At 46.4% G+C, this 27,261-nt stretch overlaps 1 long non-coding RNA gene across 1 annotated transcript in view; it reads left to right on the top strand.

Annotated features, from left to right (window-relative positions):
* LOC142830032 (uncharacterized) overlaps positions 1–26,049 on the top strand; it is a 149,501-nt gene extending 123,452 nt beyond the window's left edge. The window contains exons 5-6 of the long non-coding RNA XR_012905047.2: positions 22,351–22,446; positions 23,830–26,049. This is a non-coding gene — a long non-coding RNA (uncharacterized LOC142830032). The remainder of the gene's footprint in view (positions 1–22,350; positions 22,447–23,829) is intronic.
* The last annotated feature ends 1,212 nt before the right edge of the window (positions 26,050–27,261 follow it).

Here is a 27,261-nt window from a genome sequence, read left to right on the forward strand (position 1 = left end):
GTGAATTTTAAGCACACAGTAAACACTCAAGACAATCCCACAGTGATTGGCCTGAATTGAAGAAGAGATGCTGTGACTTACTAATGAATTACTACATTAGCTCAGCTGGTATGATTATTTGGTGTTGACAGTACAGGTTCCATTTTCACTAAGCCATGAAGTTTGTGCATATGGAGTATCAAATACATTATAGAAGATCTGTTTATTTTCTACTGAGCCATGCAGTTGTTTTTTTCCTGTCAGTCTTATTAGTCTCTCAAATGTACATACACTAGTATGCAAGTATTTAAAGGACCATACATTGACGTTTATTGCAGAGGACAAACAGTTTCAGCCTCAGGAGCAGTGTTTTTCTGCACACACAGAAGGCATGAGGGAGTCTGGAGATATCACACTTTAAATTATAGCTACACGTTTTTTACCCCAAATCTATCAGTATAGCATTGAACAGGAGGCCTTCATTCTCCCCTGTATTCACAACATCAGAAAAGGAAAAACATTTAATGGTACCCTTGATAAAGGAACCATATCACAGTGCCTTTGTATTCCTTGATCAATTCTAATAGCATTTAAACCCTTAACTACAGCTGTAACATATAACTTCAACCAGTATAGCAGATTCAGCACATTTTCCCCAATACACATTATTAACAAAACAATTTGTCTGAGAGTTTTCCCTATACAAACATCCATCAATTCTAATGCTAGAGGAGATCATTGTGATCAAAGGTCCCCCTAAGCTGCCCAGCAGCAGGGCCCCGCAGCTACTAAATGAGCCCTGACCAGCTAGGAGCTCAGGGCTTTGTGCACAGAACTACCTGGCTGGGGGAGGGACACTTTTCCCTCACCAACAGCAGCAGCTTCCTGATGTGGACAGAGCAAGGAGTCTCTCCCAGCTGGTAAGGACGTCTTCCCTCCCTACTGGCTGTGAGAGACTCATCACTCTGTCCTCATCAGGGAGCTCCTGCTGTAGCTGAGGAAGAAATGTCCATCTTCAATCCTGGAAGATCTGTGTGTGGAGCCCTGGGCCAGGGCTCATTAAGCATCTACAGGGCCCTGCTACCATGTAACTTGGGGGAACCTTGCTTGTCGTCAAGTCTGACCTCTCATATAAACACAGGCCATAGGGAACTATTCCCCAAAATAATTCTTAGAGCATAACTATTAGAAAAAATCCACTCTTGATTTAGCAGCAAGGAGTCCTGTGGCACCTTATAGACTAACTGAAGTGTTGGAGCATAAGCTTTCGTGGGCAAAGACCCACTTCGTCAGATACATGTAGTGGAAATTTCCAGAGGCAGGTATAAATATGCAGGCCAGAATCAGGCTGGAGATGATGAGGTGGATCCAATCAAAGAGGATGAGGCCCACTTCTAGTATCTGATCTGGAGGTGTGAATTCCAAGAGAGGAGAAGCTGCTTCTGTAGTTAGCAAGCCATTCACAGTCTTTGTTTAATCCAGAGTTGATTGTGTCAAACTTGAAGATGACTGTAGCTCAGCAGTTTCTCTTTGAAGTCTGGTCCTGAAGTTCTTTTGCTGCAGGATGGCTACCTTTAGATCTGCAATTGTATGTCCAGGAAGATTGAAGTGTTCCCCTACAGGTTTTTGTTTGTTGCCATTCCTAATATCTGATTTGTGTCCATTGATTCTTTTACGTAGGGACTGTCCAGTTTGGCCAATGTATATAGCAGAGGGGCATTGTTGGCACATGATGGCATATATTACATTGGTAGGTGTGCAGGAGAATGAACCAGTGACAGTATGGCTGATCTGGTTAGGTCCTGTGATGGTGTTGCTGGTGTATATATGTGGGCAGAGTTGGCACCGAGGTTTCTTGCATGGATTGGTTCCTGAGTTAGAGTTGTTATGGTGCGGTGTGTAGTTGCTGGTGAGAATATGCTTCAGGTTGGCGGGTTGTCTGTCGTCAAGGACTGGTCTACCTCCCAAGGCCTGTGAAAGCGAAGGATCATTGTCCAGGATGGGTTGTAGATCACTAATGATGCGTTGGAGAGGTTTTAGCTGAGGACTGTAGGTGATGGCCAGTGGTGTTCTGTTGGTTTCTTTCTTGGGCTTGTCCCATAGCAGGAGGCTTCTGGGTACACGTCTGGCTCTGTCAATCTGTCTCCTCACTTCCTCGTGTGGGTATCGTAGTTTACAGAATGCTTGTTGAAGATCTTGTAGGTGTAGGTCTCTGTCTGAGGGGTTGGAGCATATGCGGTTGTACCTCAGTCCTTGGCTGTAAACAATGGATCGTGTGGTGTGTCCGGGATGGAAGCTGGAGGCATACAGGTAAGCATAGCGGTCGGTAGGCTTTCAGTATAGGGTGGTATTAATGTGACCTCAGGACCAGACTTCAAAGAGAAACTGCTGAGCTACAGTTCATCTTCAAGTTTGACACAATCAACTCTGGATTAAACGAAGACTGTGAATGGCTTGCTAACTACAGAAGCAGCTTCTCCTCTCTTGGAATTCACACCTCCAGATCAGCTACTAGAAGTGGGCCTCATCCTCCCTGATTGGATCCACCTCGTCATCTCCAGCCTGATTCTGGCCTGCATATTTATACCTGCCTCTGGAAATTTCCACTACATGCATCTGATGAAGTGGGTCTTTGCCCACGAAAGCTTATGCTCCAATACTTCAGTTAGTCTATAAGGTGCCACAGGACTCCTCGCCACTTTTGCAGATTTAGACTAACATGGCTACCCCTCTGATACTCTTGATTTAGAGATTGTTAGTTATACAGAATCCATGACAATGCTCAGTAAGTTGTTCCAGTGGATAATTATTCTCATTGTCAATTATTCATGTGTTATTTCCAGTCTGAATTTGACTAGTTTCAACTTCCAGCTAGTGACTTGTGTTATAGCTTCCTCTGATAGATTGAATTACCATTATTAAATATTTCTTCCCACTGTAGCTAGTTATTAAGTCACCCTTTAATCTTTTCTTTGTTAAGTTAAATAAAGTTAAGCCAAATAAATTGAGCCCCACATCTCTCTGGGGTACGTCTACACAGCAGTATTATTTTGGAATAACTGACATTATTCCAAAATAACATATTCCGTGCCTATACAGCAAGCAGTTATTTCGACATAATGTCAAAATAATGTTGAGCTGGAGGATTTCTTACTCTGATTCCTGTAACCCTCATTTTACAAGGAGTAAGGGAAGTCGAAGGAAGAGTGTTCTTCCTCAGGCTTCCTACTGTGTAGACACTACCAGAAGCCAAAATAAGCTATTTCAGTGTCAGCTGAGCAATTGACGTAGCTCAAGTTGCGTAGCTTAATTCAACTTTTGCCCTGATGTGTAGACAGAAGACACGTTCCAATTCTTAAATCATTGTTCTGGCTTATCTCTGAAACCTCTTCAATTTATCAACCTCTATCTGGTATCCACAATTCAAGAAGAGAATACAGTAGTCCAGCACTATACATACCAGTGCCATACATAGAGGTATAATAACCTTCACTCCTGCTTGGAATTGCATTTTCTATATCGTAAGATTGCATTACTTTTTGTGTATATGGCATCACATTTGGTCACATTATTCCCCAAAATCTTTTTTGGAGTCACCTGTGCACCCCCATCCTACACACATGGCCTGCATTCTTTTTTCCCAACTGTATAATAACCTACTCATTTACACTAAAAAGTGTCTGTCTTTTTTAAACAGAAGCATTATCTAACATGATAAAAATTGCAGCTGAATTCTAACTTCTTCCTTGAGATTTAATTCTTCCTCCTTTCTTGAGGCACTAAAAGCATTCAATAGTTGTGATTTGTGAAAGAAGGACTACTGGAAAGGGAATGGAAGAATTTAATGCAACTGGTCATATTCGCCTTTAAATTCTGTTTGTCCCCACTGGCTTAAAAATGTTGCAAACACATTTCTACCTATCAAAGATGAAGAATGGGAGGGGGAATAAACATTAGGCAACCAAGAAACAATTTTTTCCCAGAATTGACTAAGAGTTGAAGTACTTCTCTTAGCTGAAAGGACTGAAGTCTTCTTATTTATCACAACACTTCACTTTTGGTATATTAAACCTCATGAAAGCCTTGAGAGGTAGGTGAATTACTATTTCATTTATTTTACAGATAAGAAACAGAAGGTTAAATGACTTAGCTGAAATCAAATAATGATTCAGAGAGTTTGAGTCAGGGACAGGAGCAGGGGTGAAATCCTGGCCCCACTGAATACAGTGATAAAACTCCCACTGATGTCATGTGTATCAGGAATTCACCACAACAATTCTCCTGACAGCAGCCCCTTGACGTACTTCCTCTCTTGGATGTCTTAAGTACCTGTGATTTTTATTGCACCCTAACAATATATAGTAATATGCACACAAAGATGTATTGCCCACAAGGTCATTAACACACACAGAAATAAAAGAAGTTTAAAGCTACTATTTCTAAATTTAAAGCAATACATTTGGGCTGTGTCTACATTGGCACCCCTTTCTGGAAAAGGGATGCTAATGAGACCAGTCGGAATTGCAAATGCCGCGGGGGATTTAAATATCCCCCGCGGCATTTGCATGAACATGGCTGCCACTTTTTTCCGGCTCGGGGTTTTGCCGGAGAAAAGCGCCAGCCTCTGATATCAGCCTCCTTTTTTTAAAATAAAGCCTGTTTTCTGTGGCACTCTTACTCTTTGCCTTCAGGTGCTTCTCTCAAACACACAACATGAATTATGTTGATATTAAAATTATTCCTTTCCTATGGCAGATTTGCCTCTAATATTCTGTGATCAGAAAAGGTCTGATCTACAGTTCTTGCTGTGAGTCAAGTTCTGCTGCTATGCAGGGCTATACTGACTTCAATGGACATTTTCTGGCATAGTGCTCACGGCAAAATTATCTCTCAGGGTATGTATACACAGCAAAGATATTTCAAAATAACAGCTGTTGTTTTGAAATAACTTTACTAGCGTCTATACAGGCAAACCACTATTTTGAAATTAATTCAAAATAGCAGAGGGCTTATTTCGAATTTGGTAAACCTCACTCATTCCATGAGGAATAACTTTAAATTTGAAATAGCTAAATTGAAATAAGTGCTGTGTAGACACTTTTATCGAAATAGGGGACCTCCAGCCTTCACAGGGTGCCCTGGTGGCCACTCCAGCCTCAACCAAGAACACTCCTCTCCCTCCCCCCTGCCCTGGAGCCCTTAAAGGGGTTAACTCTGGCCACAGTGCCACAGTGCCAGCTCTAAGCCTGCAAGCCCAGAGTCAGCAGTCACTGCCCCGACCCAGTGGCCCCAAAACATGAGCCAGCAAGCCACGGGCAGACAGCCCTCCACCACTCCCCAGGAGCAGTCTGCCAGCTCCCAGGAGCATGCCAGGGACCAGAGAAGGTGGATGCCTTCCCAGTACAGGGTGGAGATCATGGATCTTATTCAGGTTTGGGGAGATGCCCCCAATGTCCATAATCTCTGCACTAGTCAGAGGAATGTGGCCGTCTACTGCAGGATAGCTGCCAGCCTGGCCACCAAAGGCCACATGGGAACCAAGAAGCAGGTTTGCATGAAAATCAAGTTGGTCCAGCGAGACCCCCAACTCTGATCCCTGAGCTTCCCCTCTCCCTTCTTCCGCTTGCTTCCTCCTTCCAGCTCCCTCCTCCCAGGTTTCCCCCTCCCCTCTCCCACCCTCTTTTCTCCCCTCTCCTGCCTCCTTTCCACAGTCTCACCAGAGTTTCATCCACCACCCCCCAAGTTTTGTTAAATAACGAGAGTTTGTGTTCATGAAAATACATGCATTTTATTTGACATCAGGAAGACGGGTTAGGAAGGGGTAAGTGGAAGGACATGAGGGAGGAATGAGATACAAGCCCCCAGTGGGGCAGACCAAGGAGGCTCTTAGCGCTCCTCAGGGTAGAAACTCTCCCGCAGGGCCTCCTAGATATTGACAGACCCCCAATGGACCTTCCAGATGGCAGCCTGTAGAAAATGCAGCCAGGCTCGCAGCAACACGACCACGAGAAGCACCAGAGTGCCCAGGGGCAGCTCTGGCTCCATGTTGCAGAGTTCTGTGGTGTCCTCAGTGAGGGCAACCAGAGCACGCAGAGACAAAATGCTTTGCTGTCCCTCATCGAGGTAGGCAAGCAATCAGGGAAAGCTGAGGTCCAGGGTGGGTCCCTTTAGGCACAGGCCTCAGCCACACAACGTAACTCCTGACCTGATGCCCTGCTGGACCTGGTTCCAGTCGGCCTTAAATGCAATTCAGCATCCACTCAGTGTGGATGCACTATTTCAAAATAGTAAAACATGATTTTGAAATGCATTTTGTGTGTAGACGTGTTATTCTGAAATAACTTATTTTGAATTAACTATTTCAAAATAAGATATTTATAAATACCACTGTAGTGTAGAAATACCCTTAGTTTTAGTTGTGGGCACACAACTTGAAAATTTTGGTTTTGATTTCCATATCCCCTATGTTTGATATGTAAATTAAGAGATGTGGTGAAATTATCGTTAATGTCTGATGAAAATTAATGGGTTGCAATTTGATTTCTTAGCATGATTTTTTCCTAAAAAATATTTCCTGACATGTCTGTATGGCAGGGCAGTCAGCATCAGGATAATGTTTGGTATTTAACTGGAGCTTGAGAAAGCCCTATTTTCATACCTCTCAAAGAGGCTTGTGATGATTTTTTTAATGGTGATGCTCGTTGGCATAAATGCTTTTTGCTCTCTCTCTAAATCACAACATGTGTTTCTTCATTCCATCCTCAGAGAAGACATAAAACATTCCTTTTAATCAATGTAGGCTTTGTGGGGTTTGTTAAATTTTTTAGTACTCATCTACCCCCTCCTTCTCTTGTCTAAAAACCTTGACTATCTGAGGATATACAGTCAGCCCAACTAGGTAACACTGAAGGGAGGACATGGGATCAAGTATTCTATTTGCCTTTAAAAGCCTACATAGGCATCTATAACAGGTTAAGTAGGACAAAGATCTAATGCAGTTTAGAGGCCAGTGGTGTAAGCTGTATGTTTTGTCTGTTTTCAGTTTTACTCACCTCTTTCCCAATCTTCTCAGAATTTGATTTTCATATCTTTAGAGTTGCTTCTGTCCTCCCCCTCCCCTTCGCATATTTATGCTGGAAGTCCATTCTGTTTGTATTTCTAAAAATATTTAAACTAAGCATCTCAAAAGTTTGGTTTATTTTAATAGTGTTATAGCTACAAATGCCACCCATTTACCATGTAATGGAAAAAATGAGGGGAAAGATTTTCTTTCTGCAAAAGTTGCTATTGCTTCTTCAGAGGCTTAAATTCTTATCACATCATCTCTCTTTGCTAAAGTTTATAGATTTATCCTTTCTATGTTTGCTTTTGTTGTTGCTGACAGAAAATATAGGACATTCCAAAATAAAACACATCAAATTCTGTTCTGAATCACATTGCATGTAGTTCTTTGTGACTAGAGCTACATAGGATAGTAATGCAAAGAATGTTTATTTTAGCTTATAGACTTGATGAAATGTTCAGCATTTAGCACAATAGTGTCCAATCTTAATTGGGGGTTTTACATACTCTCAAAATACAAATATTTAGTTGTTAATAATACCAATATACTTGTAGGCTGTGTCTAGACTGCATCCCTTTTCTGTAAAAGGGATGCAAGTTAGACACATCGCAATTGCAAATGAAGTGGGGATTTAAATCCCCCCCTGCTTCATTTGCATAAACATGGCTGCCACTTTTTTCCGGCTCGGAGCTTTGCCAAAAAAAAGCGCCAGTCTAGACACGGATCTTTCGGAAAATAAAGGGGGGCTGGGGATGGAGTTCTGTGGCTGCGCAAAGGGGAGAGGGGAGAGGGAACAGGGTGCCAGTGGGGGGAGAGAGTCCCCTGCACCCACCTCCCCGTGGCACAGGGAACCCCCTCACACTGCCTCTCCCAGGGCTGACACCTTCCCCTCCCGCAGCATAGGGAAACCTGCCCATGCCGCCTCTCCTGGGGCGGAAACTCCCACACGCCGCCACTCCTGAGGCTGACCCCTCTCCCGTGGTGCAGGGAAAATGGGCGCGTGCCTCCCCCGGGGCCAACTCCCCACGCTTCTTCTACAGGGCTGACTCACCCCTCCTGTGGTGCAGGGAAGCCTTCCTCCCTGGCTGATGCCAGGAAGGGGAAGTGGCATGGAATTTGGCACCCCATTTAACTTGGTGCCCTAGGCAGTTGCTGAGTTTGCCTATAGGCATGGGCCGCCCCTGGGTGTAAGAGGGGGACAGAGGGTTTGGGTATGTTGAGTGAGGGAGAGGGGGGTCAGAGAGTTAGGGCAGGAAAGGGCTGGGGTGCCAGAAGCAGGCTGTGGCCAAGAGACTTACCTGCCACCTGCCAAACTAGCCTACCTGTCTGCAGAGCTAAGGTTTGCAGAGCTTAAAACGCTTCTCAGCCAGCCAGCCTTCCTGCTTGCCTGGCCCTTTGCTTCATTGAATAACTGAGCCAAGGAGAGGGGGTGTGGTTCTTCTTGGCTGCCTGTTATTCTAACAAGCAGTTTCCATTGGCTAGTTCCTGAAACTTCCCCCTGTGGGGCAAGCAGGGGAGTCTGCCTGGGGCTCCCCACTCCCTCTGTGGGCTTCCCAGTGGCTTCCCCAGGCCTGATCCAGGAGATTTTTCTTTCATACTTATACACAAAATGAAGGGTTGATTCTGTGCAACTCTCCGGGGGTATGTCTACACTACCACCCTAGTTCGAACTAGGGTGGTTAATGTAGTAATTCGAAGTTGCAAATGAAGCCCGGGATTTAAATATCCCGGGCTTCATTTGCATCTTGCCAGGCGCTGCCATTTTTAAATCCCCGGTAGTGCAGACTCTGTGCCCACGGCTACACGTGGCACAGAGTAGGTAGTTCAAATTAGGCTTTCTAATTCAAACTACCGTTCGAATACTCCACGAGGAGTAACAGTAGTTCGAATTAGAAAGCCTAATTTGAACTACCTACTCCGTGCCACGTGTAGCCGCGGGCATGGAGTCCGAACTACCGGGGATTTTAAAATGGCGGTGCCCGGCAAGATGCAAATGAAGCCCGGGATATTTAAATCCCGGGCTTCATTTGCAACTTCGATTGACTACATTAACCACCCTAGTTTGAACTAGGGTGGTAGTGTAGACATACCCAAATGGACATGTAACCAAAAAGCTAACATTAATTGTTATTTGTTTGCACACCACTTCAGTCTCTTAGGCTACGTCTACATTGGCATGATTTTGCGCAAATACTTTTAACGGAAGAGTTTTTCCATTAAAAGTATTTGCGCAAGAGAGTGTCTATTCTGGCATGTGCCTTTGCGCAAAAGATTTGCTTTTGCGCAAAAGCATCCGTGCCACTATAGATGCTCTCTTGCGCAAGAAAGCTCCGATGGCCATTTTAGACATTGGGCTTTCTTGCGTAAGAAATTGATGTTACCTGTATACACTGGCCTCTTGCACAAGAACACTTGCGCAAGAGGACTTATCCCTAAGCAGGAGCGTCAGAGTATTTGTGCAAGAAGCACTGATTTTGCACTTTAGAATGTCAGTGTTCTTGTGCAAATACTCGCGGCCAGTGTAGACAGGCAGCATGTTTTTGCACAAAAGCAGCCGCTTTTGTGCAAAATCATGCCAATGTAGACACAGCCTCAGTGTTCCAGAATGTTTTTCTTTTCCCCACTTTTGGAAGAATTAATAATAATTACATTTAACATTGACACAGATGAATTAGAAACATGATGAAAACAAGCTGAAACATATCCAGGAACAAATGGTAGCTTGAGCCTAATTATACCATTCTTTATCAGGAGATATATATACTGAATTAAAGTAGTTAACCAGTATAGTGTTTCCCAAAATGCTAAGCATATTTACTATGGCTTTGAGGCTTGTGTTACTGAAACAACAACGGCAAAAATAATTTTTGTGACTATGGGGAAGTATAATTGCTGCCAAACTCTTTCGACTAACGTTCATTAAAGGCTTATCGGCCCATATAATCTTCTTTATATGCTCCTGGACCATTTTTGGAATTGTTTCTTTCTGAAATAACATTTTAATTTCTTTAACAATAATAAGCCATCAGAAGCTTTTATGACCTTAATGAATACTTCAGCAATCATGTCCACAAAACACTCTTGGAAATAAAAATAAAAAAATATTAACTTCCCATTAAAAGCCTCTTTCTCAAAGTTCTCTCTTATTAATGCCTAAGAGCTTGCTCTTTTAAATCAGTTGCTAGGTTTGTAGCACAAAACAGATATGTCAAAATAATTATTCTACTATAGTACAATTGAGATTATAGACAGGATGGAAAAACTCATCTTCAAAGCACAAAAGTATCATTTTTCAGTGAATCATATAAGTTAGAGACAGAAAATGACTATTAGGTTATTAGGGCTTGATCAGACTACTTTCATTAACTTAAATGGGCTTTGGACCAGTTCTCTAATCCTTCCTTGCCTCTGGAGAAATTTTCTTTTACACGATATTTTCGACTCTTTCCTCCAGTCTAGTGACATGGGTGAAGCCTATTATTTCTCTTTGAATACTACTGCACATTCTACCTCATTGTAAGATAGTGCTGAAGGAAGCCCTTAGATACTTAATAGAGCTGTATGAACCCTTTGGGGTTCATCAGGTCTATAAGCTAAAATAAACATATTTTTGCATTACAATAATGCCTTTAATCTGAGGCTCTCAAAGCAATTTACAAATATTTGTTAATCCTTGGAACAGCCCTTCAAAATTGATACATATTATTGATTTCATTTACTGGAAATGGATAAAGGCGAAGTGGTATAAACAAGATAATATTTTTAGGTCTGATCTTCAAACTATGTAACTTTGGGCTGTGAAAAACGTTTTGCTCTAGGTATCCTGGTTGGATTGACCTAACCTCTGATGTAGATTCAGGTAGATAAAGAGAAATATTATTCTGTGGAAATAGTTACCATCTCTCAGACTGGTACATAGCTGGAATACTCCTTTGGTTGATGAGTGAGGCATCCACACTACAGTGCTATAGAGGCACCACTGCAATGGTGCTACTGTGCCACTGTGCAGCTATAGCAACCTACATCAGTTGCAAGGGCTACAATAGAATCCAGAAGAGTTAAGAATCTGTTCTGTGTTTAACCACCAAACTCTCTCATTCCCTACCTGCTGTTTGGTCCACAGTGGCTGGAGGTTCACTTAGACATTCAGTGAACTTGACATTATGAAGCATGCATCCTATCTGTTTCTTTTCTAGTTTCCTTCGTGAGAGCTTCTTACTACAACGGGATGATATTTTTTTCAAATAAATTCATAATTTGAAAATTGTGGCACAGCTGGGATGTCATGATCCTTTCATGCTGTTCTGGAGGCATCCCCACTTAGCTGGAAGTGATATTTTGTTTTGATTGTGGTTAGTGCTCAGAATCCTGTCTCACATAGGTAAGTGGATGAAACAAGAAATCAGGGCTTCAAGACCACAGTGTTGTGATGGACCGGGCCATGTCTGGGCACAGCTGAGGGCGTCCGCTCAGGGCGAATTGCTCAAATCCGGGGCTACTTACAGCCCCCGACTGGCGACCTCCCCACACAGGCCACAAACCAGTCCCACAGAGTGCTTCAGCTGCCTGCCTGAAGCCTCCCGAGTAAAACCCCTCCGACACCCCAGCAATATTCGTGCCCCAGATGGCCCCGGGCCTCATACACAGGTGGGGGGTCCTAGCACCCAATCCCACCTACCCCGAACAAGTTCTGTCCGGTTCCAAGAAACCAGCCACAGATCCCTGGTCAATTTACCCTCTGGACCTTGCCCACAAATCACGCTAGGCCAATCCTTTAGAATCTATATCTAAAGGTTTATTATTACAGGAAAGAAAAGCATGAGAGTAAGGTTATTAAAGTACAGTACGTTACATGCACCGAATCTCCCAGTTCTCGATGCAGGCTCTAGCAGAGATGTAACAGCTGCTGGTTTAAAAGTTCTTATTGCACATCCTACGATCAGGATGGGTTCACAGGTCTTCCGGGCTCTTCAATCCCTGCACTGCTGCCTCTGGGATGAAGTGCTGAGCTGAGAACAAAATGGCATCGACCACATGGCCTCTTTATACTCCTTCCTGGCCTCTTCTAGTATGTGGCAGGTCACCTGGTCCTCAGCCTCTCTGTGTTCCCTGCTGGCTGCTCTCAGGACAGCCCCCATTCTTTGGGTGTGTCTTTGGCCCATTGAGAACCATTGTTCCACAGGTAATTAGCATGTCCACAGGCTCCACAGGCTCGGCCCTGCCCAATGCTTAACCACATGCAGGGAAATCTTCAGTTTCCACACAGATTACAGATCTACACACACAGACATTATATACTCACATAAACAGTGTACACAGGATCAGAAAACAACAAGCTCCCATTCAATACCCCACATGGCTCCCTTTCATACAGATTTCTGGGGCCAACACCCCCACCTAGGGGTGCAGCAGCGATCTGGCTGCTTCCCTCCAATTCGGTAATGTGACAAGTGTGTTAACTCCCAAGACTCAGAGCCCACTCATAACCAAAATCTGCGATTGGCATTAGTAAAACTCTGTGCTGCAGTTCCTTACCCCTTGATTGGTCAGTAAGTCTTTCCTCCTCTTTTCAAGGCAGCATATCTATGGGGGTTGGCTTAAAGTGAATTGGTTCCTGATGCATTGACTATATGTTTGTTTGCCCGCTTCAGGAAAGTACTCATGGAACTTCTCCTGTAGACCCAGTAAGCACAGAACAATTTTAGCCTGTCATTGCACTGTTGCACAACCTTCTCCAGTGCTAAAAACATGGATTCAGATCCCTGCTGCACCTACAAAGACAACAATTCAGGTTTGTTAATGGATGCTGCTATCTGATCATTAGCAATTAAAGCATATGTATTTCATCCCTGACGTAACACATTCAGAAAATTCAATCTCTCCAATATGTCAACTCCATATGACAACAAGAATATCCAGTGAGTGCCACTGAAATGCCAGTAATGACACCCAACTTGTGCAGAAAGAAACATACAAACTTATTTGCATAACTCACATAGTTTTGTCAGCATGTTACACATGGACAGCCAACACATTTCTGCATGTAGCAACTGTGTGAGGCTTGCCCCATCTTGATCCACAAAATAGCCAAAATCATTGAATTAACTGGGCTTGATGTAATAAAGTTTACAATTCTCACAGCAAATGTAAGAACGTTGTTCAACTCCTCTGGCATCTGCTTAGAATCCAGTGCCTACCTCTAGATCATACAATGATTCCAGGATGCTACAGGGGACAAGTATTTTACCCTTGACTTGAGTATGCTATACTGTCCTACAATAGACCATGCTCCATCGCTGAAAATTCAAAACAAGGTATTTGTCTTGGACAAAATTAATAGTTACAAAGCTCTTCAACAGTTGCTTGTGTTGGGAGTGGACAGTGAAGCAGAAATTCCTCTTTTAATTCTGTTGCTATAGTAGCACAATGAATATACACGTCTAGACTGGCATGATTTTCCAGAAATGCTTATAACGGAAAAGTTTTCCGTTAAAAGCATTTGCGGAAAAGAGCGTCTAGATTGGCACGGACGCTTTTCCGCAAAAGCACTTTTTGCGGAAAAGCATCCGTGCCAATCTAGATGCGTTTTTGCACAAAAAAGCCCCGATCGCCATTTTAGCCATCGGGGCTTTTTTGTGCAAAACAGTACTATGCTGTCTACGCTGGCCCTTTTGCGCAAAAGTCTTTCGGAAAAAGACTTTTGCCCGAATGGGAGCAGCATAGTATTTCTGGAAAAGCACTGATGATTTTACAGGAGGTCGTCAGTGCTTTTCCGGAAATTCAAGAGGCCAGTGTAGACAGCTGGCAAATTTTTCCGCAAAAGCAAATGATTTTGCGGAAAAACTTGCCAGGCTAGACACAGCTGAGGGCTTTTGCCCGAACAGGAGCAGCATAGCATTTCCGTAAGAAGCACTGATTTCTTACAGTAGGAAGTCAGTGTTCTTGCGGAAATTCAAGCGGCCAGTATAGACAGCTGGCAAGTTTTTCCGCAAAAGCAGCTGATTTTGCGGAAAAACTTGCCAGTCTAGACACAGCCCTGTAGCAGTGCATCATTTGATGTATCAGTAGATCACCTATCTGAATTGACTAACATGGGCTTTGACGTATACTTTCTAGAAGGTGCTCTTTTACATCTCTGTAATATAGTGTGAAGTTGAGTCATTAGAAAATGAGATCATGTCTAGCAATGATGCTGCTTTTACTCTAATCATCACTGTGCACATATGCTGCAAATGAGAATTAAACTTTACAAAGCTGTTAAAACTTTGTTAAAGATGACAAAACATAAAATATTCCTCTTTTCTGACTGACCTTGCTGCTATCAATTTTTATGCTCAGTAGAGTGTTGAAAACCCCTTTAAATTGAGAAATTGTTGTAGGCAAATACCAAAAGGTTTGGATGAACATGTAGGATTTATCCATTTTGTATGAGCTTTTCAAGGGCCTTGGGATGGGGAGAAAGCAAAGAGACCCCTCACCTTGTGTTTTCTCATACTATCATTGTGGTGAGTTGATTTCTTCTTTAGCAACAAGAGTTATTATCGAGTACTGATTGTCTGACAGTTGTTTTTGAAACACCTGTCCCCCATTCAATGGCAGTGGTCTTTGGGAGGGGGGGTAGAATCTGTTCTCTGGTGCTTTCTAATACACCACTTTTCAGGGATGAAATCTCTAAACCCTTTTGACAAGGTATGTGCCACTGCAGTCTCTAAACATCTGTAGGCCATCCTGTTCCCTAGCCCAGTATGAGGTGATTTGGGAGACAAGGCTTTAGGCTCCTTTGTGTGCTCTGGGTTGTGTGTCAGTGTATGTGAGCATCTCAAGCCAAACCCACTCAGACAAACCACCAGGAACAGGTTTTATTCTATGAAGAACATAGAAAAGGATTACAGTTCAGCAGCCTCCTCTCTGCTTGCAGCCTATGTGCATATCCTGGAAGGAACCAAGAAGTTCTCGTAACATGCCACATTTTGTAGTTCACAACATGTAGATTACGTTTAGACTGCAGGCTTCTTTTGGAAGAAGCCTTTTTCAGAAGAGATCTTCCGAAAAACTTCTTCTGAAAGAGAGCGTCCACACACAAAAGTGCATGGAAAAAGCAATCTGCTTTTTCAAAAGAGTGTCCAGACTGATTGGATGTTCTCTCTCATAAAAGGCCACCGAGAACCTTTTCAGCCAGGGCTTTAGGTCACCAGTTGCTTACACGTACTGGTGCTGGAGCCTTGTAGAGACATGCGCTTAAAGGGACCCTCCCTTGATAGCCGTTTCTCTGTTTCTGCTGCGTGCTTGCCTACCTCTTCGAGGGACAGAAAAGCTCTTAGAGTGCCTGCTGTGGTTGCCCAGCTTTTATGGACACCTCAGCTTTTTCCTGCAGCTTTTGCAGCACTTCGTGCCAGCTGCCTTTCTGCTCCTGACCGAGCTCAACCCCAAGCTCATTCTGGGGACCCTCTCCCTGGGTGCAGGAGCTACACTCTTGCAACCACACCCCACAGTGAAGAGGCATTTTTGGAGGCTCAACACCAATCCAGACTGGGGGGACCAGCTGTTCATGGAGCGGTGGGACGACCAGCAGTGGGTACAAAATTACCTCATGCGAAAGGCCACCTTTTTGAAGCTATGTGTCTGGCTCGCCCCCCACCCTCTGGAGACATGACACCCACCTGCAGGCCGCCATCCCCCTCAAGAAGCTCAATAGCCCTTGGGAAGCTCGCCACCCATGACAGCTACTAGGCAGTAAGCAATCAGTTTGGCATGGAGAAGTCCACCATCAGGGCCCTCCTTATGGAGGTAAGGCACTCTGGGACTGCAGTCCCTGCATGGGGGGGAGTCCTGGAAAAGGGGGACACTCGGGAAAGGGGGTTGGGTGAATGTGAGGGATGGAATGGGATGGAGATCCCCTGTCCTTGGGGGATTGTGCCGTCTGGCCCTCACTGCCCTGCTGCTGAGGAGACAGCCTCATAGGGGGTGGCTCCTGGGGTGTTTGGGGGAGGGGAGGGAGGTGAGGGGGATGGGCACCTCCTGAGGGCTCAGGCACTTCCTCTCTCTTTCTCTGTTTTGTGGGTTTGTTTGTCTCCTTCTGCAGGTGGTTAAGGCCATCATCTTCATCCAGCTGCAGAGGGTCATCCGCCTGTGAGACCTGTATCCGATCATGGCCAGATTTGCTGCCCTGGGTTCCAAAACTGTGCTGGAGCCATTGATAGGACCCATATCCCAATCCGTGCACTGGAGCATCAAGCGGTCCAGTATATTAATAGAAAGAACTACTTTTCTATGGTGCTGCAGGCCCTGGTCGACCATACTTCACGGACATTTTTGTCAGGTGGTCGGGCATGGCACACAATGCCCATGTGTTTCATAATTCTAGCCTGTGCTGGAAGCTGGAGGCAGGCACATTCTTCCCCTGCTGTGAACTAGCAGCTGGGTACATGCAGATTCCACTGTGCATTTTGGGGGATGCAGCCTACCCCCTCATGCTGTGGCTTATGAAACCCAGTATTGGCCACTTGGACCCCAGCAGGGACCAATTTAATGCCTGCCTGACCTGGGCCCGGATTCAGGTGCCTGCTGACCCACTTCAATGTGGGGGAGCACAACATCCCTGAGATGGTTGCAGCATGTGTCCGCCACAATGTTGTGGAGAGGAAGGGGGAGGCCTTCCTTCCAGAGTGGGGGGGCACATGCTGGCCATGAGGGGCGATCATTCGAGCAGACAAGAACAGCTGCCATCTGTCAGGCCCATCCGGCCGGGGTGCACATCTGGGAGGCCCTGAGGGAGAGGTTGTCTCAAGGACCCCAGTAACTCTCCCCAGGGCTTCCCCAACTGGGGCCTCTGGCTTGCTGCCTTATCCCTTCCCCACCACAACCCCTCCCTTCATGCCTTCCGTGAAGAGCCTTCCCCACCCTGTGTGTGTGACAAAGGAAGACCACTCACCTGCAGATCCCTCCCCGGCATCGGACGAGGCCTGGGAGCTGTCCTGGGTGATTGTCTCTGTCGCCTCCTCCTCCCCTCCTCTTCCTTCTGCTTCACCTCTGGCTGGCTCTGGTCCTACTGCTCCTCCTCCGCCATGACCTCCTGCCAGGTGATGATGGGGATCTTGAGGCCGGAGTCCACAATGATGTGTGGGGAAGATGTTTCCCCACTCCCCCAGGATTTGGTGCAGCTCCTGGTAATAAGGGCAGTTATGGGGGGCTGCCCCTGAGTGTGAGCTACACTCTCTGGCCCGAACGTATCCCTGATGGAGCTCTTTCTTCTTACTCCAGACCTGTTCTAAAGTCCAGGGTGGATGTCCGCGCTCTGCCAGGGACTTGGCGATGTACCCAAAAATGTTGGCATTACACCACTTAGACTATGTCTACACTCGCGGCTTCTTGTGCGAGTAATATGTAAATGAGGCTAAGCGTGGAATATCGCCAAGCCTCATTTGCATACCTAATGAGCCACCATTTTTTTCAGAAGAGGCTCTTACGCAAGAAGGAGCATCTACACTGCCCCTTCTTGTGCAAGAAAAACCCTCTTGAGCAATGCCATTACACCTATTACTTTTCAGGAAGAACGGCATTGTACAAGAGGGTTTTTCTTGCGCAAGAAGGGGTAGTGTAGATGCTCCTTCTTGAGCAAAAGCCTCTTCTGAAAAAATGGTGGCTCATTAGGTATGCAAATGAGGCTTGGCAATATTCCACGCTTAGCCTCATTTTACATATTACTCGCGCAAGAAGCCGCAAGTATAGACATAGCCTTAGAGTGGAGATCCTGGAGTCCCCTTGTCCCCCAGCTCGAGGAGGGACAGGATCTCCACTCCGGACCAGGAGGGTGCACACCTTTTGGTCCCTCTGGGTGGGCCCTGGAACCTCTGGGGCTGCTCCCTGTGAGGGCCAGGGGAATTACAGGAAGCTTGAGGCTCTGCTATGGATGGCAGTGCTTCAAGGTGCTGCTGTCAGGCTGGCTCCCTGCCACAAGGCCTGTCCGGGGTACCTGCAGCTTTAAGAGGGACCAGGAGACAGGAACTATAGAGTCCTGATTACTTTGTATGGAGTGTCCAACAGTGCACCTGTGTTATCTCCTGGAGGCCTCTTCTTTAGAAAAAAAAAACCCTCCTCCCTGTCCCCACACATCTTTTTCCAAAAGAGCTCATTCGGAAAAAGGCTTCTTCCTTGTAGAAAAAGGATTACCAATGCCAGAAAAACCTCTCTGTTCTTTCGATTTACTTTTGGAAGAATGCGATTAAAGTGTGGACATAACACACATTTTGTCAGAAAAACAGCCGTTTTTCCGACAAAACTCTGTAATGTAGACATCTCCATAGCTCCAAGGGCTGTTCCTAAAGCACACTGGACCTTGAGCTATACCCATGGGCTACATCTAGATTGCATCCCTTTTTCGTAAAAGGGATGCAAATTAGACGTATCACAATTGCTAATGAAGCGGGGATTTAAATCTCCCCCGCTTCATTAGCATAAAAATGGCTGTTGCTTTTTTTCGGCTCGGAGCTTTGCCGGAAAAAAGCGCCAGTCTAGACGCAGATCTTTTGGAAAATAAAGCCTTTTCTGAAAGATCCCTTATTCCTCTTGAAATAAGGGATAAAGGATCTTTTGGAAAAGGCTTTATTTTCTGAAAGATCCGTGTCTAGACTGGCGCTTTTTTCCAGCAAAGCTCCGAGCCGGAAAAAAGTGGCAGCCATTTTTATGCTAATGAAGCGGAGGAGATTTAAATCCCCGCTTCATTAGCAATTGCGATACGTCTAATTTGCATCCCTTTTACAAAAAAGGGATGCAATCTATTCGTAGCCCTGTAGTTTCCATAGCTGCTTGGGGTAATGTGAAAAGATGGGAAAGGCCAGTCAAGGGGGAATGAAAGCACAAATAATGCATAGTTCTCACATATGCACATGAGCAGGGGCACCACATCTCTCACTCACAATGCAGATGTAGCCTGAGAGAAAAAGGTGCATTCGTTTTCCTCCTGACTGCCTAAAAAGAATGCTTATGGGAATTATTGCTGATCATTTTGTTAACGATAAAACAAACCATTAAGAAAGGACCTCAAAAGGTTAATGTCTGAAGATTTAGTTTCCTTTTCTTAGAGTATGTCTAGACTATGGCTCCGTCGATGGAGCCATATAAAATAGTTTACTCGGCATAGTCAAAGAAGCGGGAATTTAAATAATCCCTGCTTCATTAAAATAAAAATGGCCAGCATGCTGTGCAGACAATCAGCTGATCTGGCACAGCGCAGCAGTCTAGACGTGGTGCAGCTGACAAGGTAAGCCTTTGTCAACTGCTCCGGTAAACCTCGTTTCACAAGGCATAGTGCGGCGGCCATTTTTATTTAAATGAAGTGGGGATTTAAATAATATGGCTATGCCGAGTAAACTATTTTACATGTCTCCATTGATGGAGCCATGTAGTCTAGACGTACCCTTAGGCTACATCTACACTGGCCTCTTCTTCGGAAGGGGCATGCTAATTTTGAAAGTCAGAATAGGGAAATCCGCGGGGGATTTAAATATGCCCCGTGGGATTTAAATAAACATGTCCGCCGGAAAAAAAGTGGCGGACATGTTTATTTAAATCCCGCGGGGGATATTTAAATCCCCCGCGGATTTCCCTATTCTGACTTTCAAAATTAGCATGCCCCTTCCGAAGAAGGGGCCAGTGTAGACGTAGCCTTAGTGATTCCCACTATTTACTTCCCTTACCTTATTGGTACAACCTAATGGCAATAATTCTAGGTCTACTATTGACCCTCTAAAATTCCTTGTATGAGGTGAGGCTTTCCACAAGCACCATGCAGTATGTAAGATTATTAACACCAGTATCATTAACACCGGTATCACATCTAGAGCATACTATTAAATATAATAAGAGCATTAATTAATAAAGCTTTGGTGCCCTTTTAAGGGGCTAACTCAATGTAGTAAAGTAGGATTTTGCTTTCTGCTAAGTTTGCCCTCATGTAAGAGACAGATAGAGCTTGTGGATATTGCTTTCTTTACGTTCCTTATGTACACTCCTTTTGGTGGTTAGCAAAAAATTGAAGTCTAATTTCAGCTAGGAGGAGAAATTGATATTGGAGTCAGTCAGATATTTCTTTGATACAATCCTCTTTATTTACAAGCCATGTACAATGTCCCATTTCCCTGAACACAGCATGAATCAAGAGTCAGAAGCCATTTCTTTCCTCACAGTTCTAAGACATTTTCTAGTCAGCATTTAGCTTAAAAGCTCTCTGTGTCCAGGGTTCCAGGGGAACCACACTGAGGTTGCTTAATTAAGGCAAACGGCAAAAAATGGGGTACTCACCAAAGCAAGTGGTCATTCCAGTCCTTAGATCCATGATGTTAGCTTCAAAACAGCTTGTATAATACCTTACTTACCCAGAAGCCAAAACACAGTTCCCTTAAAGCAACTTTTTTTTTTGCCTCCACCCAGACATCCAGGTCAAATGAGGATTACTGAAAATCTTATTCATCGTATAAGAACGTTCTACCCATCCCATGGCCAAACGAATGAATATTTTAGATCTTACCCAAATGCACACTTACCTCCTATTCTTATTAATTAAACTAAAATTAATTTCAAAATAAAAGAGACAAAGTATCAATTAAAAGATCAGCATACACACAGACATGAGACCACACTCATAGCAGAGATGGTGAGCTTTGTACTTTCAGAATTAATCCAAAGGTTGTAGTCCAACATGATTCAGGGTGATCCAGAAGGGACCAAAGATCTCTCAGTCTTATGACTCAAGCTTCCCCTGTAGATCTGCTATGAAAGGATCAATTCCCAAGAATCTTCTATACAAATTAGGTTTTTTTGAGGTTTACCGGATCTTTCAAAAAAGCGCCCCGTTTTCAAAAGAACCTCATCCAGTCTGTGGTTTTATTTTCGAAAGAGCGCCATTACGTGATTATGAAAATGAAGCGTGGGATATTTAAATCCTTCGGTAATCCAACATTTTGTTTTATCTGATCCTGCGGTGCTGGCAGGAGCGGCATCAGCGGCTCCAGGGCGCAGGCCAGGAGAATGGCCCCACTTGCTGTCCCGTCACTCTCCTGGAGCCGCTGATGCTGCTCCTGCCAGTGCCGCTTTGTCCCTTCCCTGAAGCACCCGGGGATGAAGTGGCGCCGGCAGGAGCGGCATCAGCGGCTCCAGAAGAGTGACGGGGCAGTGAGTGGGACCATTCTCTTGGCCCGCGCCTGGGAGCTGCAGGGAGAGAAGGGGACAGAGCCAGGCAGGGATGGGGACCAAGTGGTGCCGGCTACAGTAGAGTCCCTATCATCTGACATTTTTGGTAATCTGACCACCTGTTGGTCCCATTTAGGTCAGATAATCAGGACTCTACTGTGCTTCATTTACATCCCTCTGCCGATAGAAGGATGTAGTCTAGACATAGCCTGTCTAATAATACAGGTTTAAATTTCAAAGTTCTAACATACGTAACATGGAGTGGCTGTAATTACCATTTATAAACTTTTCTAACATCTCTCTAAAGGTAGACTCTCTGGCTGTGTCTAGACTGGCAAGTTTTTCCGGAAAATCATCTGCTTTTCCGGAAAAACTTGCCAGCTGTCTACACTGGCCGCTTGAATTTCCGCAAAAGCACTGACGATCTCATGTAAAATCATCAGTGCTTTTCTGGAAAAACTATGCTGCTCCCATTCGGGCAAGTCTTTTTCCGAAAGACTTTTGCGCAAAAGGGCCAGTGTAGACAGCATAGTACTGTTTTCCGCAAAAAAGCCCCGATCGTGAAAAAGGCGATCGGGGCTTTTTTGCAGAAAACCATGTCTAGATTGGCCATGGACGCTTTTCCGCAAAAAGTGCTTTTGCAGAAAAGCATCCTGCCAATCTAGACGCGCTTTTCCGAAAATGAGTTTAACAGAAAACTTTTCCGTTAAAAGCATTTTCGGAAATTCATGCCAGTCTAGACATAGCCTCTATGTCTAGACTACAATGATCTATCTTTTTCTGATAGTTTTTTTGGAAAAGGCTTTTCCAAAATTTGGCCCATCTATGGAAGGAGGAAGACAGGGCTTCCGAAACAGCGCATCTGCTCTTCTGAAAAAAAAAAAAAAAACCCACCACCACCAACGGAAGAGCAGATGCTTTCCCTGGAAAACCCTGTAGTGTAGACATAGCCCCTGGGTCATTTAGGCTGCATTGCAAGCTGCCTACTCATTTCTAGCCATGAGTTACACTCTCTAGGCTTTTCTTAGGGCTATATTTCCAATGCTTGCTCTGGCTGCATCCTTGGCTTTCTCTCTTCTGATTGTCTCTTAGTTTCTCTGATGTTTCTCCTTTCTTTTTAGGTGACAGACACGTACAACTTCATGAAACAATACCCAGAGAAAAACTTCTGCTCTTATGTACCTGTATTTTAGGTGGAGACTGCTGCTATTCCCAGGGTATGTCTACGCAACAAAGTTAATTCGAAATAACAGGCGTTATTTCAAATTAACTTTAATAGCATCTATACATGCAAACCGCTATTTCAAAATTAATTCAAAATAGCAGAATGCTTATTTTGAATATGGTAAACCTCATTCTGTGATGAATAATGCCAAATTCGAAATAGTTATTTTGAATTAAGGGCTGTATAGACACTTAATTCAAAATAGGGGGCCTCCAGCCCTTCCCAGGGAGCCCTGATGGCTGCTCTGGGCACAATCCAGAAAACTCCTCTCCTCTCCCCCAGTCCAAGGGCCCTTAAAGGGGTAAAGTCTGGTTACTGGGCACATGCGAGCCAGAGGCCTGCCTGCAGAGAGCCAGCACTGCCAGCCCCGCACCCAGTGGCCCCATCATGAGCTGGGCAGCCAGTGCCAGTCCAGTGTCCCGCTCCCAGTCTCCCAGCTCCCAGGGGTCAGCCAGGTGCGCGCCTGCCTGGACTGGTGTGGCGATCATGGACCTCATTGAAGTTTTTTAGGGAGGCCCCCAATGTCCATGATCTCCACACCAGACAGAAGAACACAGCTGTCTATGGCTGCATAGCGGCCACAATGGCCAGAAAGGGCCACAGGTGCACCCAGTAGAAGGTGCACCTCAAAATAAAGGAGCTGCAGCAAGCATACGCCAGGGCCACCAGTGGTGACGCTGCAACAGGGGCTGATACCTGCCCCTACTGCCCCATCCTCAACTGCATCCTGGGGGGTGGGACGGTCCGTGCCACCCCGGGGGGCAGCAAGCCGGGACCAGAGAGCCCTGATCCGAGCACGACAGAGGGGCTAGCATGGTGGGTGCCGCGCCAGTGAGACCCCTGAGCTGTCCCGGCACTGGAGTCAGCAGGGTCGTCAGGGGAGGCCACATCAGGTAAGTGCCATCACTGTCCCTTACCCAGGGGGCAGGGCGGGGAGGAAGACCAGGGACTGTGCACGTGGGCCATGCTTCTCACAGATCACACAGCCACCTATGCACCCTTGGGTAGGTGGCTCCAGCTGCGTGCCACACAGGGGCCATGGCCTGATATCCACACTCAAGTGTGAAGATACCTGACTCGCTCCCGACCCTGGGGGTGGGACCCATCAGGACACCCTCCCTTCACACATCCCCTCTACACAGAGGCATGGGACAGCACCCCCGCACCTTGGCCGCACTATACACGGCACAGCGGCATAGGTGTGGTTTTGGGGCAGCTCCCACTCCTGGGGAGAGCCAGACATCCCAACCATGGCATGGCCTCTGTGCAAGCACATCAGCTCTGACGGTGCAGGGCACGGTCGTCCTCACCTCACAGGGGGTGCTCGGCATCATCCACTGCGTCCCCAGTGACCACTCCTCTTCTTTCTCCACAGCCGCACCAGCTGCACGTACAGGGTACACCACCCCGCCCAGGACAGCCACCCACACCCAAGGGCTCCTCCGGACCACCAGCACGGGGGAGGGGCACCGGGACTAGCACCTGGGGGCCCTGCGAGCCCTGCACTGCACCATCCAGGGCTGGGTGCAGGAGGACCTTCTGCTTTTCCAGGAGCAGCTTGCCCAGGGCTGTGCTATGGGCTCACACCTGCAGGCCCTGGTGCAGAGCGTGCTGCCCTGTGCCACCCCAGCACCTGCTGCCCCCCCGATACTGTTCCTCCTCCCACTCCTGCCCCCTCTCCCACCTCTCCTTCCTCAACCTCCACATCCTTCTCCTCATCACCCCGGGGATGCCGAGGTCCTCGTCCCCATGCTGCTGGGAGGCAGTTGGCCCAGCAAGACCCCCACCCCTGAGTGCTGAGCTTCCCCTCCCCCTTCTTCCCCTCAATTCCCCCTTCCAGCTCCCTCCTCCAAGTTTGCCCCTCCCATCTCCCACCACCCATCCCCGATCTCCCCAGAGGTTCATCCCCCCCAGTTTTGTACAATAAACCCACTTCATATTTTTGAACATACTTGTCTTTTATTTGACATCAGGAAGGGGGGCTAGGGAGGTGTCACTGGGAGGATGTGAGGGAGGAATGGGGCACGAGCCCCTGGTAGGGAGGACCAGGGAGGCTCTTAGTGCTCCTCAGGGTGGATGATCTCCCGCAGGGCCTCCTGGATACCGACAGCCCCTGCAGGACCCCCTGGATGGCAGCCTGCAGCGAGTGCAGCCAGGCTGATGGCAATGACCCCACGGGACGCATCGGCATGCCCAGGGACAGCTCTGGCTCCATGTGGCTGAGTGCTTTGCTGTCCCACATTAAGGTAGACAAGGTAGCAGGGAACCCTGAGAACTGTCTGTCTGGGGTGGGGGTAGGATCCCTTTAAGTAGGGAGCTCAGTTGGCCTAAGGCAGCAGCCCCACACACTAAGGGTATGTCTACACTACAAAGTTAATTTGAACTAACAGACATTAGTTCGAATTAACTTTGATAGGCGCTACACTAGCAAACTGCTAGTTCGAACTTAATTCGAACTAGCGGAGCGATTAATTTGAACTAGGTAAACCTCATTCCACGAGGACTAACGCCTAGTTCAACTTATGTAGTTCGAATTAAGGGCTGTGTAGCCACTTAATTCGAACTAGTGGGAGGCTAGCCCTTCCCAGCTTGCCCTGGTGGCCACTCTGGGCACCACCAGGGAAACTCTTTTGCCCCCCTCCCGGCCCCCGGAGCCCTTAAAGGGGCACGGGCTGGCTACGGTGCCCGTGCCAGGTGCAAGCCTGCCAGCACCCAGCCAGCAGACCCTGCACCTGGCACGGCTTGAGCCAGCCACCCACTGCCACCCAGCCCTCCCCCTCTTCCAGGGACCAGGCTGGCGGCTCCCAGGAGCCTGCCCAGGTCCACAAGAGGCGAGCACCCGCCTTGTCTAGTGCGGAGATCGTGGACCTCATCCACGACCTCCGCACTAGGCACAGGAAAGTGGCCGTCTAGGGCAGGATAGCTGCCAGCCTGGCCACTCAGGAGCAGGTGTGTATGAAAATCAAGGTGCTCTAGTGAGACCCCCGACCCTGAGCCCTGAGCTTAGAATGGCCGTCCTGGGTCAGACCAAAGGTCCATCTAGCCCAGTAGCCTGTCTGCCGACAGTGGCCAAACCAGCTACCCCGGAGGGGATGGACCAAAGACAATGACCAAGCCATTTGTCTCGTGCCATCCACCTCCAGCCTTCCACAAACAGAGGCCAGGGACACCATTTCTACCCCCTGGCTAATACCACTCCATGGACCCAACCTCCATGACTTTTATCTCACTTCTCTTTAAACTCTGTTCTAGTTCTAGCCTTCACAGCCTCCTGCAGCAAGTAGTTCCACAGGTTGATGATTTGCTTTGTGAAGAAGAACTTTCTGTTATTAGTTTGAAGCCTGCTACCCACTCATTTCATTTGGTGTCCTCTAGTCCTTCTATTATGGGAACTAATGAAGAACTTTTCTTTATGCACCCTCTCCACACCACTCATGCTTTTATAGACCTCTATCATATCCCCCCTCCATCTCCTCTTTTCTAAGCTGAGAAGTCCCAGTCTCTTTAGCCTCTCTTCATATGGAACCTGTTCCAAACCCCTGATCATTTTAGTTGCCCTCCCCTCTCCCACCCTCTCTCTTCCCCTCTCCCACCTCCTTTTCCCAGTCTTCCCGAGTTTTGTTCAATAAAGAGAGTTTCTATTTTGGAACACACGTGTCCTTTATTTTGTACATCAGGAAGGGGGGCTAGGGAGGGGAAAGTGGAAGGAGGTGAGGGAGGAATGGGGTACGAGCCCCCGATGGGGAGGACTGGGGTGGTTCTGTGGACTCCTCGGGGTGGAAGCTCTCCTGCAGCCCCCCGATTGGTCCCCCTCCCTGGATGGCAACCTGCGGCAAGTGCAGCCGGGCTGATGGCCAAGTGCTGTGATGTGCCGAGTGTGGGCACTCAGGGCACTCCAAGCCAGGACTGCTTTGCTGTCCCTCATCGAGTTAGACAAGCGAGCAGGGAACCCCTGAGAACTGTCTGTCCGGGGTGGGGGTCGGGTCCCTTTCAGCACAGCCCTCGGCTAGCCTGAGACAGCAGCTCCACGCTCTAAGTCCTAATATGATGCCCTGCCGGCACTGCTTCCAGCCAGCCTTAACCTCGTTTCAGGGTCCACTCAATGTGGACATGCTAGTTCAAATTAGCAAAAAGCTAATTCGAACTAATTTTTAGGTCTAGATGCACTAGTTTGAATTAGCTTAGTTCGAATTAACTAATTCAAATTAAATTAGTTCGAATTAGTGCTGTAGTGTAGACATACCCTAAGTCCTAACCTGATTCCCTGCCGGGACTGGTTCCGTCCAGCCTTAACTTTGGTTCAGGGTCCACTCAGTGTGGACGCGCTATTTCAAAATAGCAAAATGCTATTTCAAAATAGTTTTTGTGTATAGCTGTGTTATTTCGAGTTAGCTTATGTCAAATTAACTATTTTGAAATAAGATCATTCGAAATAGCAATGTAGTGTAGACATACCCTAGCACAATTTTATTGTTTCTTAGATTTATCAAGCATAAAAGGTGGTTTTGATATCCACCTAAAATTTAATCCAATTCAGAACAGCAATCAGAACACATATCAGTGGTGGACATGATTGAAAATAAATTATTTGAAAGATATTGGCCCTATTCTTTCCCACCTTGAGATTTGCTCAGCAAACAATTTTATGTTTGGGGCCTGGGCATTATTCTGAACTATGAAGTCTAGCCACATTCCCTAAGGAACCGCATGACAGCTGCAAGTTGGCTGAGCAGAGTTGTATGCTTGCTCAGATAGGTTTCCCTCCTCCTCCTATCATATGGCACAAAGCCCTGAACGGGAATGTGGA

Source organism: Pelodiscus sinensis, chromosome 6, assembly GCF_052426305.1.
Source record: "Pelodiscus sinensis isolate ZL-2025 chromosome 6, ASM5242630v1, whole genome shotgun sequence".
NCBI classification, from domain to species: domain Eukaryota; kingdom Metazoa; phylum Chordata; order Testudines; family Trionychidae; genus Pelodiscus; species Pelodiscus sinensis.